Source organism: Schistocerca serialis, chromosome 9, assembly GCF_023864345.2.
Source record: "Schistocerca serialis cubense isolate TAMUIC-IGC-003099 chromosome 9, iqSchSeri2.2, whole genome shotgun sequence".
Taxonomy (NCBI): Eukaryota; Metazoa; Arthropoda; class Insecta; order Orthoptera; family Acrididae; genus Schistocerca; species Schistocerca serialis.
The window spans coordinates 385,882,303-385,896,645 of record NC_064646.1 but is presented as its reverse complement, the minus strand read 5'-3'; the positions used below and the strand labels follow the sequence as shown (position 1 = coordinate 385,896,645).

At 44.5% G+C, this 14,343-nt stretch overlaps 1 protein-coding gene across 1 annotated transcript in view; it reads left to right on the top strand.

Moving 5' to 3' along the window:
* LOC126418684 (cell division control protein 42 homolog) overlaps positions 1–14,343 on the top strand; it is a 600,617-nt gene that overhangs the window by 451,670 nt on the left and 134,604 nt on the right. The gene's annotated exons all lie outside the window — the stretch shown is intronic.

The window sequence follows — 14,343 nt, the reverse complement described above, 5'->3', positions numbered from 1 at the left end:
CGTATGAAAATATACAAAAAAGTGTTAAGTCACACATTCACCTGAGCTTCCATGGGACCTTCGGAAGTAATCGAAGCAAACCATGGCAGCTTCGACCTACTAGAATACGTGGCCTATTATTGTTGACAATCTGTAGCACATTATGCTTGATGTCATCACCTACTTCCAGCAGGATAACTGTTCGTACCACAGGACCATAATCGTAGTACAGTGGGCTGAGGAACTTGGAGGGCTTACGTTGATGTCTTGGTCACCAAATTCCTCTGATCAGAATCCGGTTGGAACACATGGGACGGCATCGGATGACAGCTTCGCGCTCACAGACCACCGGCTCGTATTACATGGGAACTGCGTGATCTGTGGGAAGACGTCTGGTGCCGCATACTTCCGGAAACGTACAGAGGACGTGACGGAACGATGCTACGCTGAATGACTGCTCTGTTGCGTTCCAGTGGTGGACCAATACGCTTTTGACGGGAGGTTCTGGTCGAAAGGCACGAAAAATGGGTGAAATTTGGAATTAATTTATTCTTACAAGGATTATTTTAATTAAAGTTGGGGTTTTACCACTTTATTATATTTACATTCATGCATGAGAAAATGTTTTTCTCTCGCAGCAAATTAAAAACGTCGGCTACAGCCCTTGTCAAAGTATTCACTTGGCGGCACGTCCTGGCTTGCTGGAAGCGTCGTACTTTGCCGAAACCCATAAAAGTAGAAAACACTTAAATGGAATGAATTTGGGAGATCATCACGATGAGATTTTTGAAAAATACCTCGAAACAAAAGTATGGCAGCTATTTGAAAAACATGTCAATATCTTGCCTTGTTTTTCTAAGTACAAATGATTAAAAAATACTTAAAATTTGAGTACAAACAAGCCTTCGGTAAGGTACTCCAAATTTAATTATCTTACATTTTTTAAAAAATCAAATGAATCAGTTAAGCTGTGGAGGCACTGGAGCGCTTCGTGGGCTGAAAAATATTGTTTCTAGAAAAAATCGTTTATAATTTGGAGCAACAAAAGAAAAGTTGTTTCGAACCTTACGGTTAATCTGCGATCCCAGGATCATAGACGCATTCTTCCTCTTCCTCAAACATGATCTGGTTCTAAATATGGTACTGTATTTTTTCGCTCCCGGCTCCTTTAGCAAACAGACATTCATTGCTCCACAGCGACCTCGCTTTTTCTGATAACTCTCTGAAGTTTTTGCCGTTCGTCCTTACGACAATTTCTGACGTGTTTATGGTCTTCAAAATAGATGAATAACCTTCGGCGAATATACATTCCACTGTTTCAGCAGTTTTTCTCTCACAATGAAGATGTACCATTACCAGTTTCCAAATGCACGCGTTGAAGCTCTCACTATTTTGCGTATTGAACCTGCGCAGATGTTAAGCAAGACAGGACAGAAGTTCATATAATGGTCGAATCTTTTCTTGAGCTAATTCATAGAGTGCCTACTGTTGCCTATATTTCGCTCGGCGCACTGCGCTGTAACTTAAGACTTTACAGAATAAAAAAAAAGCCTTTGCCAGGTACAATCTACATACCTCCGGGATGCAGATTGTTACAAAAGAAATCATTTTTTTCATCGGTCTCTACGGGAACATCCGCTAAAGCAGGTCGTCATTACCTTCTGGCTCATCAGTGTATATTTTCCAGACCAATTTAGTTACATCCAATTAAACACATAGTGTACCAAAAGAACAAAAATGGTTGAAATGGCTCTAAGCACTATGGGACTTAACATCTGAGGTAATAAGTCCCCTAGAATTTAGAACCACTTAAACCTAACTAACGTAAGGACATCACACACATCCATGCCCAAGGCAGGATTCGAAACTGCGACCGTAGCGATCGCGCGGCTCCAGACTGTAGCGCCTAGAACCGCTCGGCCACCCCGGGGGGCCCAAAACAACATAATTCCAAAATTATAATACACGAAAATTGTTTACTTCTGTACGTTGAGTACTCCATTTTAGCGATTATCAGGGCGCGAAATGTTCGGTTTACGGATTATCGATGGGTAGCTCGGCAATTTTTGAAAAAATAGAAAACTATGCCTGAAGTATTTTGTTTTAACTAGAGCATATGCTTTAGTTTAGACAACGCTGTTACAAATGTGATTAACGTGTAGCTAACTGAAGACGATGTGGGCCCTAGTCCTGTCTGCATTCATCTCTGAAACCTTTTTGCATTTCTTCCTAATTCAACTTCAGGTATATGCGGGGTGTCTTACTTGGAACATACGAACTTACACCTACGAGCTAAAAGTTATTTACAGCAATTCCCAACTCACATGGTGATTTAAGTTTTCTACTGGGATGGTCGCTTCAAAATTTTTGCTCAATCTTAATACGAAACGAAGGCATACTGTTAAACATCTCCACCGTAATTGTATTGTTATCTCTACTTCTCTACACATCGAAAGGTCTCGATAACAAATCAAATGGCTCTGAGCACCACGGGACTTCACATATTAGGTCATCAGTCCCGTAGACTTAGAACTACTTAAACCTAACTGTCTGCAGCTCGCGGTCGTGCGGTAGCGTTCTCGCTTCCCGCGCCCGGGTTCCCGGGTTCGATTCCCGACGGGGTCAGGGACTTTCTCTGCCTCGTGATGACTGGCTGTTGTGAGATGTCCTTAGGTTAGTTAGCTTTAAGTAGTTCTAAGTTCTAGGGGACTGATGACCATAGACGTTAAGTCCCATAGTGCTCAGAGCCATTTTTAAACCTAACTAAGCTAAGGACATCACATACATCCATGCCCGAGGCAGGACTCGAACCTGCGACAGTAGCAGCAGCACAGTTCCGGACTGACGTGCCTAGAACCGCTCGCCCACAGCGGCCGGCAACTCCATAACATTGTAGCTTATAAAAATCACTCAGAATTGAGTGTTAATCACGGTTGTTAAATGTTTACATGTGCTAGGAAGATAACAGAAAAACCCAAACACGTTATTGTAACGATGTAAGACAAATTAGATGTTACAGATCAGGGCGGATCTGCTGTAAAGTTTTTTCGGGATAATGGGTTCAAAATGGTTCAAATGGCTCTGAGCACTATAGGACTTAACTTCTGAGGTCATGAGTCCCCTAGAACTTAGAACTACTAAAAGCTAACTAACCTAAGGACATCACACACATCCATGCCCGAGGCAGGATTCGAACCTGCGACCGTAACGGTCGCGCGGTTCCAGACTGTAGCGCTTAGAACCGCTCGGCCACTCCGGCCGATGGGATAATGGGATAGACATACAAATCGACATACCTTTTGGCACTCCCGAAAATGAGAATCATCGTCAGGAGAAAAGTGAGTGATAGATAGGAATTGGACAATTGTTTCCTGAACGAGAACTGAAAATAAGTAATAAGAAAGACAGTGCGTTTTAAGTGTAATTTTGTATTAAGTTGTTAGCATCAGATGAGTAACGCGTTAGTAATGCTTGTGCTTTCTGATATGGCATGTAGTGAATAAGTCCCGAAAAAAAACTTGTTCATTTCGAATTATGCAAGTTTCTCGGTTATGCCTGCAGTTTGATAAGCATTAGCCCTGACAGTTGTTGTTGTTGTTGTTGTTGTTGTTGTTGTGGTCTTCAGTCCTGAGACTGGTTTGATGCAGCTCTCCATGCTACTCCATCCTGTGCAAGCTTCTTCATCTCCCAGTACCTACTGCAGCCTACATCCTTCTGAATCTGTTTAGTGTATTCATCTCTTGTTCTCCCTGTACGGTTTTTACCCTCCACGCTGCCCTCCAATACTAAATTGGTGATCCCTTGATGCCTCAGAAGACGTCCTACCAACCGATCCCTTCTTCTGCTCAAGTTGTGCCACAAACTTCTCTGCTCCCCAATCCTATTCAATACCACCTCATTAGTTATATGATCTACCCATCTAATCTTCAGCATTCTTGTGTAGCACCAAATTTCGAAAGCTTCTATTCTCTTCTTGTCCAAACTAGTTATCGTCCATGTTTCACTTCCATACATGGCTACGCTCCATACTAATACTTTCGGAAACGAATTCCTGGCACTTAAATCTATACTCGATGTTAACAAATTTTTCTTCTTCAGAAACGCTGTCCTTGCCATTGCCAGTGTACATTTGATATCCTCTCTACTTCGACCATCATCAGTTATTTTGCTTCCCAAATAGCAAAACTCCTGTACTACTTTAAGTGCCTCATTTCCTAACCTAATTCCCTCAGCATCACCCGACTTAATTAGACTACATTCCATTATCCTTGTTTTGCTTTTGTTGATGTTCATCTTATATCCTCCTTTCAAGACACTGCCCATTCCGTTCAACTGCTCTTCCAAGTCCTTTGCTGTCTCTGACAGAATTAAAATGTCATCGGGGAACCTTAAAGTTTTTATTTCTTCTCCATGGACTTTAATACCTACTCCGAACTTTTCTTTTGTTTCCTTTACTGCTTGCTCAATATAGAGATTGAATAACATCGGGGATAGGCTAGAACCCTGTCTCTCTCCCTTCCCAACCCCTGCTTCCCTTCCGTGCCCCTCGACTCTTATAAGTGCCATCTGGTTTCTGTACTAATTGTAAATAGCCTTTCGCTCCCTGTATTTTATCCCTGCAACCTTCAGAATTTGGAAGCCCTGTCTATGGGCAGTTTATTGTAATTACGTTGTGATACATACCAAAATTAACATGATGATGAAATTAAAACTTAATGTCTATCAATTTTGGCACTACATTTCATTAGATTTTGCTTTGCGGCTATCCGAGTATGACAGTATACTGATCGTAAGCAATTACTATAATGTGCAGATGAGATAGAAGACACGACACTGCGAGCAAAATTATTATGGAAGACTTCAATCCAAACAACGCGCCAGGAGTGGACGACATTCCTTTACAATTATTGAGATCCTTGGGCGAATCAACCATGACAAAAACTATTCCACCTGAGGTGGATGATGTGCACGGTACAGTCACATTAATGCGACCATCTCCTATGCTCGATGTCAACGTGCAGTAACCACTCACGGACAGCAGGTGGTAGCACTGCTAGTGGTGGGTGTATAAAGCGAGTCGAAGGGACGCGAAGAAACTGCCGCGCAGGGGTCGGTGCTCGGCTCCTTGCTGTGCGCCCTCTACGCTGCCGGCACTCTGCGAGTGGCGCGCGCGAAGTTGGTACTCTATGCTGGTGACATCCCGCTGCTTGTGCGCAGCAGGAACGCGGCAGAAATGAGGAGACTCCTTCAACTTGACTGCGACGCTCTCGGCGCGTGGTCAACCAAATGGCGGTTGAAGTACAACGCCGCCAAGAGCCAGGCGGTGGTATTCACGAAGAGCATATGGACTATCAGACCAATTGTGTGATTGGATTGAAGAGTTTCTAGACAACAGACCGCAGCATGTCATTCTCGATGGAGAGAAGTCCTCCGAAGTAAGAGTGATTTCAGGTGTGCCGCAGGGGAGTGTCATAGGACCGTTGCTATTCACAATATACATAAATGACCTTGTGGACGACATCGGAAGTTCACTGAGGCTTTTTGCAGATGATGCTGTAGTATATCGAGAGGTTGTAACAATGGAAAATTGTACTGAAATGCACGAGGATCTGCAACGAATTGACGAATGGTGCAGGGAATGGCAATTGAATCTCAACGTAGACAAGTGTAATGTGCTGCGAATACATAGAAAGAAAGGTCCCTTATCATTTAGCTACGATATAGCATGTCAGCAACTGGAAGCAGTTAATTCCATAAATTATCTGGGAGTACGCATTAGGAGCGATTTAAACTGGAATGAGCATATAAAGTTGATCGTCGGTAAAGCGGATGCCAGACTGAGATTCATTGCAAGAATCCTAAGGAAATGCAATCCGAAAACAAAGGAAGTAGGTTACAGTACGCTTGTTCGCCCACTGCTTGAATGCTGCTCAACAGTGTGGGATCCGTACCAGATAGGGTTGATAGAAGAGAGAGAGAAAATCCAACGGAGAGCAGCGCGCTTCGTTACAGGATCATTTAGTAATCGCGAAAGCGTTACGGAGATGATAGATAAACTCCAGTGGAAGACTCTGCAAGAGAGACGCTCAGTAGCTCGGTCCGGGCTTTTGTTGAAGTTTCGAGAACATACCTTCACCGAGGAGTTACGCAGTATATTGCTCCCTCCTACGTATATCTCGCGAAGAGACCATGAGGATAAAATCAGAGAGATTAGAGCCCACACAGAAGCATACCGACAATCCTTCTTTCCACGAACAATACGAGACTGGAATAAAAGGGAGAACCGATAGAGGTACTCAAGGTACCCTCCGCCACACACCGTCAGGTGGCTTGCGGAGTATGGATGTAGATGTAGATGCTGCTGCCTCTGCACCAGTCGCCTATCACCGCCACGGGAGGCCCCATCCCACGGAGCAAGACTGGCTGACACCTCGGGGCTCCCTTGGATCGACGGTTGACAGAGCTTCCGCACATCAGAAACCTCAAGGGGACAGCAATAGAGCAACTTGGCGCCCTGTACTCTCCTCCTCAACCCGTCGTCCTCGCTGCCTCCACGCCGCGGCATCATACTGTACTTGGCACTGATCAGATGAGTGTTTGCAGCAGTGGCGCAGGGCAACGCGGCCGACACCCACGTCTGAACGCTGCAGAGGCCGCAGAACCGAGCGGTGAGGCTCGCCCTGCGCCTGCCGACCAGATACGGTACCAGAACTGCTGCACCAGCACGCCGCCATCCCGCTGCTGCGGGAGAGATTGAAGCAGACGGCGCGTCGCTTCTACGAGAAGGCGGAACTTTCCAACTACAGGCTCATCCGGGACCTGGGCCAACAACTACGCCACAGGGCGATTATGGTCTGGCCTGAGCTGCTGCGGGAGTAAACAGCTCCTGTAGCGCACAGAGGATGACATAGATGCCAGCCACACCAGTGAGAAATCCATAAGAAGAGGCGTACCATCACCATCAAAAAGAAGTACTGCAGGAACAGCGTATGAAGTGTTCTACATCTACATGGATACTCTGCAAATCACATTTAAGTGTCTGGCAGAGGGTTCATCGAACCACCTTCACAATTCTCTATTACTCCAATCTCTTATAGCGCGCGGAAAGAATGAACACCTATATCTTTCCGTACAAGCTCTGATTTTCCTTATTTCATTGTGGTGATCGTTTCTCTCTATGTCGGTCGGCGTCAACAAAATATTTTCGCATTCGGGGGAGAATGTTGGTGATCGGAATTTCGTGAGAAGATTCCGTCGCAACGAAATACGCCTTTATTTTAATGATTTCCAGCCCAAATCCTGTATCATTGCTGTGACACTCTCTCCCCTATTTCGCGATAATACAGAACGTGTTGCCTTTCTTTAACTTTTTCAATGTACTCCGTCAGTCCTATCTGGTAAGGATCCCACCCTCCGCAGCAGTATTCTAGAAGAGGACGGACAAGAGTAGTGTAGGCAATCTCCTTAGTAGATCTGTTACATTTTATAAGTGTCCTGCCAATAAAACGCAGTCTTTGGTTAGCCTTCCCCACAACATTTTCTGTGTGTTCCTTCAACATGCGCCGCAGTCAGACTAAGGAAAGGCTATTCATGTTTGCAACTGCGACGCCGAGAAAGATTGCAGTCGTAGTCGTAAAGCGGAAACACCGTTTTATCTGATGTCAACAAGAGCACGGTCGATAGCTTACGGGCTAAGGGTGGTACCTGAGATGCCCGCAGGATAGGACAGGTAGTGCAAAGGGGCCAAAATAAGCGGCTGTCGTTTACACTCGAACATACAACCTTTTATTTGATCAAACATTACAAGAGCCAAGAATTTCTTTTTAAAAAAATAACACAGCTCTAGTTTTGGAACTTAATTAGCGGATGAATGCGCCGTACAATCTCATGCCTTAAGGACAAGACCACTTAAATTTGAAAACGGCTGAAACCAAATAACTTAAAGCTAAACCAACTGAAATTTAAAAGGGAAAGCCTTATCTGAAAACAGTTCCTTAATTAGGCTGAAGGCCCAAAGAATCTGACTCTTTAAGAGCAAACAACTTAAATTCAACTCTTAAGACTCAATAACACTAATTTTAAAAATGTCAAAGGCTTTACGTCAGCCGGCCGCGGTTGTCTCGCGGTTCTAGGCGCGCAGTCCGGAACCGTGCGACTGCTACGGTCGCACGTTCGAATCCTGCCTCTGGCATGGATGTGTGTGATGTCCTTAGGTTAGTTAGGTTTAAGTAGTTCTAAGTTCTAGGGGACTGATGACCACAGCTGTTAAGTCCCATAGTGCTCAGAGCCATTTGAGCTTTACGTCAAACAGTTGTTAAATTAGACTGCAGATCTAAACCATCTGACGCCTTAAGGGCAAAACAAGCTTAATCTAAAAATCGGTCAGAAGCCATACAAATACAAACAACAAGAACAAACAAGAAAAGGCAGTACACCCAAGGGCGCTCAGACGTTCCGAGCGTCGGCCTGAAATTCAAACACTAGCGCTCGCTTAGGTGAGACAGGCAGTCGGCTCAACCATTGTCGATCCGATGACAACCCAACCGACACACAGTCAACGAACACACCGACAACATAAACTCCGCTTGACCCTACCAGCACACAACAGGGAATTCAATGGAACAACGTAGAATGGCGCCCACAACCAATTATACATTGAGCTGTCAAACTACACACCGTGCTGGACAGCGACAACACAATGAGGAAAATGCACTGCCTGAATTTACTTCAACGGCCAAGGCAGGTAACCGGAACGTTAACGGCCACAAGGCAGAAGATTTCGCTGATCCACTTCAATTCAAATAACCAAGTACAGTTAAACTACACCGGAGATTGGCTAAAATTTGTCACTTGAAAACACACGTTGCTGCTCGCAGGAATATCCCAACAGGCAACAACGAACTCCAACGACACAATGTGAGCAGTTGTGACTTGCTAATAGATTAAGTCAAAACTCAATTTTCATGTTCAGGATCGGTGAGCCACGAACCTCGTAGCAATGGGAACAGCACCACACACTCCGACAGCGGGCCCGGCCAAACTACGCGCCACGGAGATTTCTTCTCGCTGCTCCATGCCACCCGACTAACTGCCCGCATACAGTCCAGCGGGAAACTATAAACGCGAGGCCAAAGATAGTCTAAGGTACGAATAGCGATACACACCACTACTGCCACCCGTGGAAAAAGAGAACAGCAGCATAATCGCGATGAGTGCGGGAGACTAAACACAGAATAGCAACCAAGGTTGAATCCAACACAAAGCATGAGCCAGCCGCGGCTCAGTATCATTTCCGAAATGAAGTTTGTAAGAGTGTTCGCATGCCGCGGTGGTTGAAGTACACTGTGCGGAAGTTCGTAAATAAACACTTCCTAGGATGGTGGATACGCAGTGATTGATCAGCATCACCAACTCACTAGAAATGGTCACCAAGCATACCTGACCTCACCACACCTGACAATTCGTCATGGGGCGTCATTAACGCATGCGCATCGTCGTTGTGCTACAAATGAATTGCGCAATGCTGTAGAGGATGCTTTTCGCACTGTAACACCGGACAGGATCGAAAACATGTAAAGAGCAACATGAGGACGAATGGAAACATGTTACAGCATGACGAGGAACATACCGATATATTGGACACTTAATATGTTAAGTACGTACGTGTGCTGAAACAAACGGAATCAATTAGCGTTCGGTACCAGGGGGTACTGGGACTTCTCGCCCATTCTCCAGTTCTGTGCATCTGTTCTCTGTAGCCGTTGTACGAACTTCCACAATTTTAATTTTTTCTATTCACATGAGGCGATCAGTAGTTTTTAGATCTGTCATGAATCGTAGCTAGAATGGAGACCGCATTAACTGCACAGAATCCAGCGGACTGTATGAAGAAGGAAATCACACTCGAGGCCATGAGGAATAAAAGGCAGGCTAAGTCAAGGATTTCCACGCACCGTCAGACTTCATTTACACTGCTGGCGGTGAAGAGGAAGGGGAGCCAAGATGGTAATCCTTTGAATCGACGGGTGTCATGTGGCAACAGGGGAACGTCAGCTGCGTAAGTCATAGGAAATGGAATTAGGAAAGGCTTTGGCCGACTTCAGAGTCGTCTGAGGAACAAGTCGGTAAGGGTTAAGGCTGTCTGATGATACAGTGGTCTGAGAAGTTTCATGTACTTCACGGTTATCTTTAGTAGAGGGCCAAACTTTCGTCGTATCCCATTATGTCTAAGCTGTGCACAAGTAACCTCTGGCATCTGTGAACAAGAAAGAGGTCTCAAGGAGACACACAATTCCTTTGCAAAGTGCACATTCATTTTGGTCATTATTATTGTTAAAACATTCTGCAAAACTGCTGATGGTGTACAGTAGTAACCACCCACAAACGGGATTTGGTTTGTTTTATTAAAAACTATCGTTGCCGTTTTCAATCGGTTACAATCAACAATTTGTATCACGTAATAGTCACGGTCTCCAATCATGTCTTTATTTTACAAAATTACATAATATTTATTTGATCACGAACACTAGGAAAGTGGTTCTTCCTATTTAATATTAAGTTCTGACATGCAAATACGGAAAATTCAGTAGACTAATGTTTATCATTATTGTTATTACTAATCGTTGGCATCTGTGGCACTTTAAAAGTACTGGTGCTCCCGTGGTCTTTCCGGGCTGCGGGGAAAAAGGAGTAACGGTAACAAACTGTGAAATCTCCGTTCTCCCTTTTAAAGCACGCCCATACGCCAAAATTTCTGTCACGTACTTATTTATATGTTCTTAGTTGCGTGTTTAAGATCGACGATATGTACGTGAAAAGAGTGGAAAGTAAGGATGGTTCAGTTAAAAGCTGGCATCAGGAATAGGTAAAGTCTAATACTTAAAAAAAACTAGTAGAATTTTCTCTACGTATTCCAGTGTTGAAAAAAAATCCATTTCGTGAATACACTACTGCTTAAACTTTTACGAAAAGTTACGTAGTGGATCCCTCCTTCCCCCTTATAGTTCCGGTAATCCACGTACTATACGCGGATAAGAACTCGTCTAAGCCTTCTACACCATCCAAAACAAGTTTTGAGAATTTATCTTTCAAGTTTAGTTTTTCTGGTGAAAAGTGTTTAAATATAGCGCGAACGTAGACATTAGGCTACGCTACAGTTCAGTCTGTTAGCACAACCTTTGACATACACATTCGTTGCTTCACGAACTCAGAACATCATTATCACCTTGCAACCTAATCTAGACCTTGATCTATGCTATAGATTAATCTCTCATCACACACAAGATTTCCGGGGGCTGGTCCATTAAAACACAAAGTATTAAAATTGTTCTCTGAGAAATTTAGCTTCTCGGTTGATTTCTTCGATCATACAGTGGACAAACTAAATGTTGAATATTGCCAAAACTTTAATACTGAATGTTGTGATCCAGAACTACGTTACGTTATGAATAAATGGGTTTGATTGTAATGTAATTTTAGCGTAAAAAGTTCATGTTTCTCGCGTGAGAGGGCAATATGTGCAGACTGCGTCATCGCTGAATATTGAAGTAAATTTATCGGGAACACTTCATGTCGACTTCCCTGTTTCTTCATTTCTGCCAACGCCAGCGACCTAGCAGTTGTACTGTCAAGATTGTGTGGAGAAGTTAAACGTTGCAGTTTCTGTTGATAGCGCCGATTACGTCAGCATTTTCCTCTCACACATCTCCGCCCACCGCAAAGACCAATCTCCTCATTCACAGTTTTATTCACGATTTTCAGAAACTATTTTTGAAGGATGATGATGTGAACAAATAGCACACTATCTGCTTTAGAAATTGTTTTTTGACGCAACTGGTGTGCTATTTGTTCACATCGGAAATCTTGTTACTCCATTCACACCGCCTCCGCCCCCCTCCCCTCAATGCAATCGGACTTTTTCTTTGTGCCACCTGTACTTGCTTCACATAGTCAAACAGAAGGATTGGGTGTGATGAAAGCTCAAAAAGTAGTAAGACTCCTTCACACAGTGAAAGAAAAATTATGTTCTATTTCAGTTCCAAAACAACTAATATTTACCGAAACTTGTGAATTAAATAATTGTAAGGTATTTGACTGGCGGGTGAGCGTGAGGGTCTCGGGGCGAGCCGGTGATCAGAATTTGAACACGGTCGAATAATTTACTTTAACTTTTATTAAAAACTCCTTACATACACACTCAGAAGCGGTCAGTGTCCTCGCAGCCTACCGACCCGAACGCCACGCGGAAGCCCAGTGTCTGACGACGCAGCAGGGCGTCTGTTGACGACAGCCGCCCGGCCAACAGAAAGACCCACTTTTATTCTGCGTTGCTAGCTGACTCCTGCGGGCAGCGACCCGGCAATGCGGAATCAGCTGTGATAGAAACATGTGTACCGCGCTGGAGGGTAAACGATCGCTTGCCTGCTTCACCCGTTGCCTTACATAATTTATAATATAAAAATATCGACAGTCGATATTGCCATTTTGATATCGATACATCGGTGTATTAGAATGTCGCTGACATAAATCAATATTCTTTTTGAGTAAATATCGATATTTTATCAACAGCCCTACTAGTGACTTTGAGGAAGCTGTGGAGGACTAGGACAGTATCTCATAGGCTTATCAGGACAGTTTGCTAACGACATTCAAAAGCGACTCCAAGTACGAAGAGGGCCAATTGGTTCGTAAGCAACGTGTTATTCGAGATAGCAGTGAGAAGAAACGGCAGTGTTTACAATTGGATCTTATGTAAGGTTACATTTTCTTTTTTATCAACTGTAATTGTGTTTCTCTTCCTTACTTTTGTTTTCTTACGAGCGTGCCTGACAGGATGAAGTCAGTTTTGTGCCCTTCATGTCCAGTATTGACAGTAAAGCTGATAGGAACATTTATTTTGACCACTGTAGACAAGCAAAACATCGATAGCGTGAGACTCAGCTCTAAGAAAGAAATACGAACTTCGGCCAACATATGCTGCAGAGCATTAAATGGTACTTTTAGTTGTTACTTGCGACTTCTAGGTGTGACGGAAGTCACAACTATATATTGAAAAGTTATAACTGTGCAAAATGCGACTTCTCAATCACTTGAGACATGCAACAGATACGTGAGTCTCTTCCTACTAGCGACGTTTTTGGCGATCGATTGACACGCAAGCAGGTGATGTGGACCCGCCACGAGCGTAATCTGTTTCGACCACAGAATCGCTTGTAGACATTCCGGCGGCGCTGGGGCAGAGTGCGTGGCATAAGAACCTCGCCGGGCTGTATGGAAGGTGGCGGACGCACACGGGCCTCGCACCTGTTACCCGTGAGACGGGTAAGGGGTAAGGGAAGGAGTGGGGGGGGGGAGTCCAGGAACCAGTCCCCGAGCCGGCTGATGTCAGGTGGGAAGCGCGGCGCGCCGCTGGGGCCCGTCCAGGGCCAGGGGAAAGTGCGGCGGCCTTTGTGGTCCGGCTCCGGCTTTCCTAGCCCCGAGAAAGCCGGGCGACGCGACACTGCAAGAGAGCTGCCGGAGCCGTCGCTCGTTATCCTCCGGGCGCAAATTACAATTAGCTCCCACTTCTCCCTATCCTCAGATTACGGTGCTATCTCCGCCACCAGAGGAGAAATTTCGTGTTGGCTGACATGGGGGTCAGAGCAAAGACTCGTGTTTTGCTTTACCCAGTTTTGTGACTAGGGCCTCTCGTCGGGTAGACCGTTAGCCGGGTGCAAGTCTTTCGATTTGACGCCATGATGATGATTAGGACAACACAACACCCAGTCCCCGAGCGGAGTAAATCTCCGACCCAGCCGGGAATCGAACGTGGGTCCTTAGAATTGACATACTGTAGCGCTGACCACTCAGATACTGGGGGCGGACAGTTTTACAAATGAAACGAAGACATAATTCCATGGTAGAAAATTCATGTCAGATACTGTGGTACGATCCCTTTGCGGCGTAAAACATTTAGGTTACTAAGTCGATGCAGTCAAAAGATAAGCCATATATCATATATATTGATATCTTGCCATTATCGACATCGCCGAAATTCACTATTCTCGCCATATAATTAAGTATGTACGGAATCCACGGTGCGTGCGCGGCTCCTACTCACACACTTTACCGAAGTACTTCCAGAAGTCACGGCAACATCATCAGGATTTAAAGTTCTAATGTAAGAATCTTCATTACGATGTCAACACACTATAAACGCATACACCGAATTTTGTTGTTTCTTTTGTATTCGACATGACAATGAAATGCCACACTCCTGTTTACACAGTTATATGAAAAAAATGGCATTGTGTACAGTGATATAGTGTGAAGAGCAAACTGTCCGATAATAAGTATTTGGACACCTATTAGTGAAAGCAGCAAAAC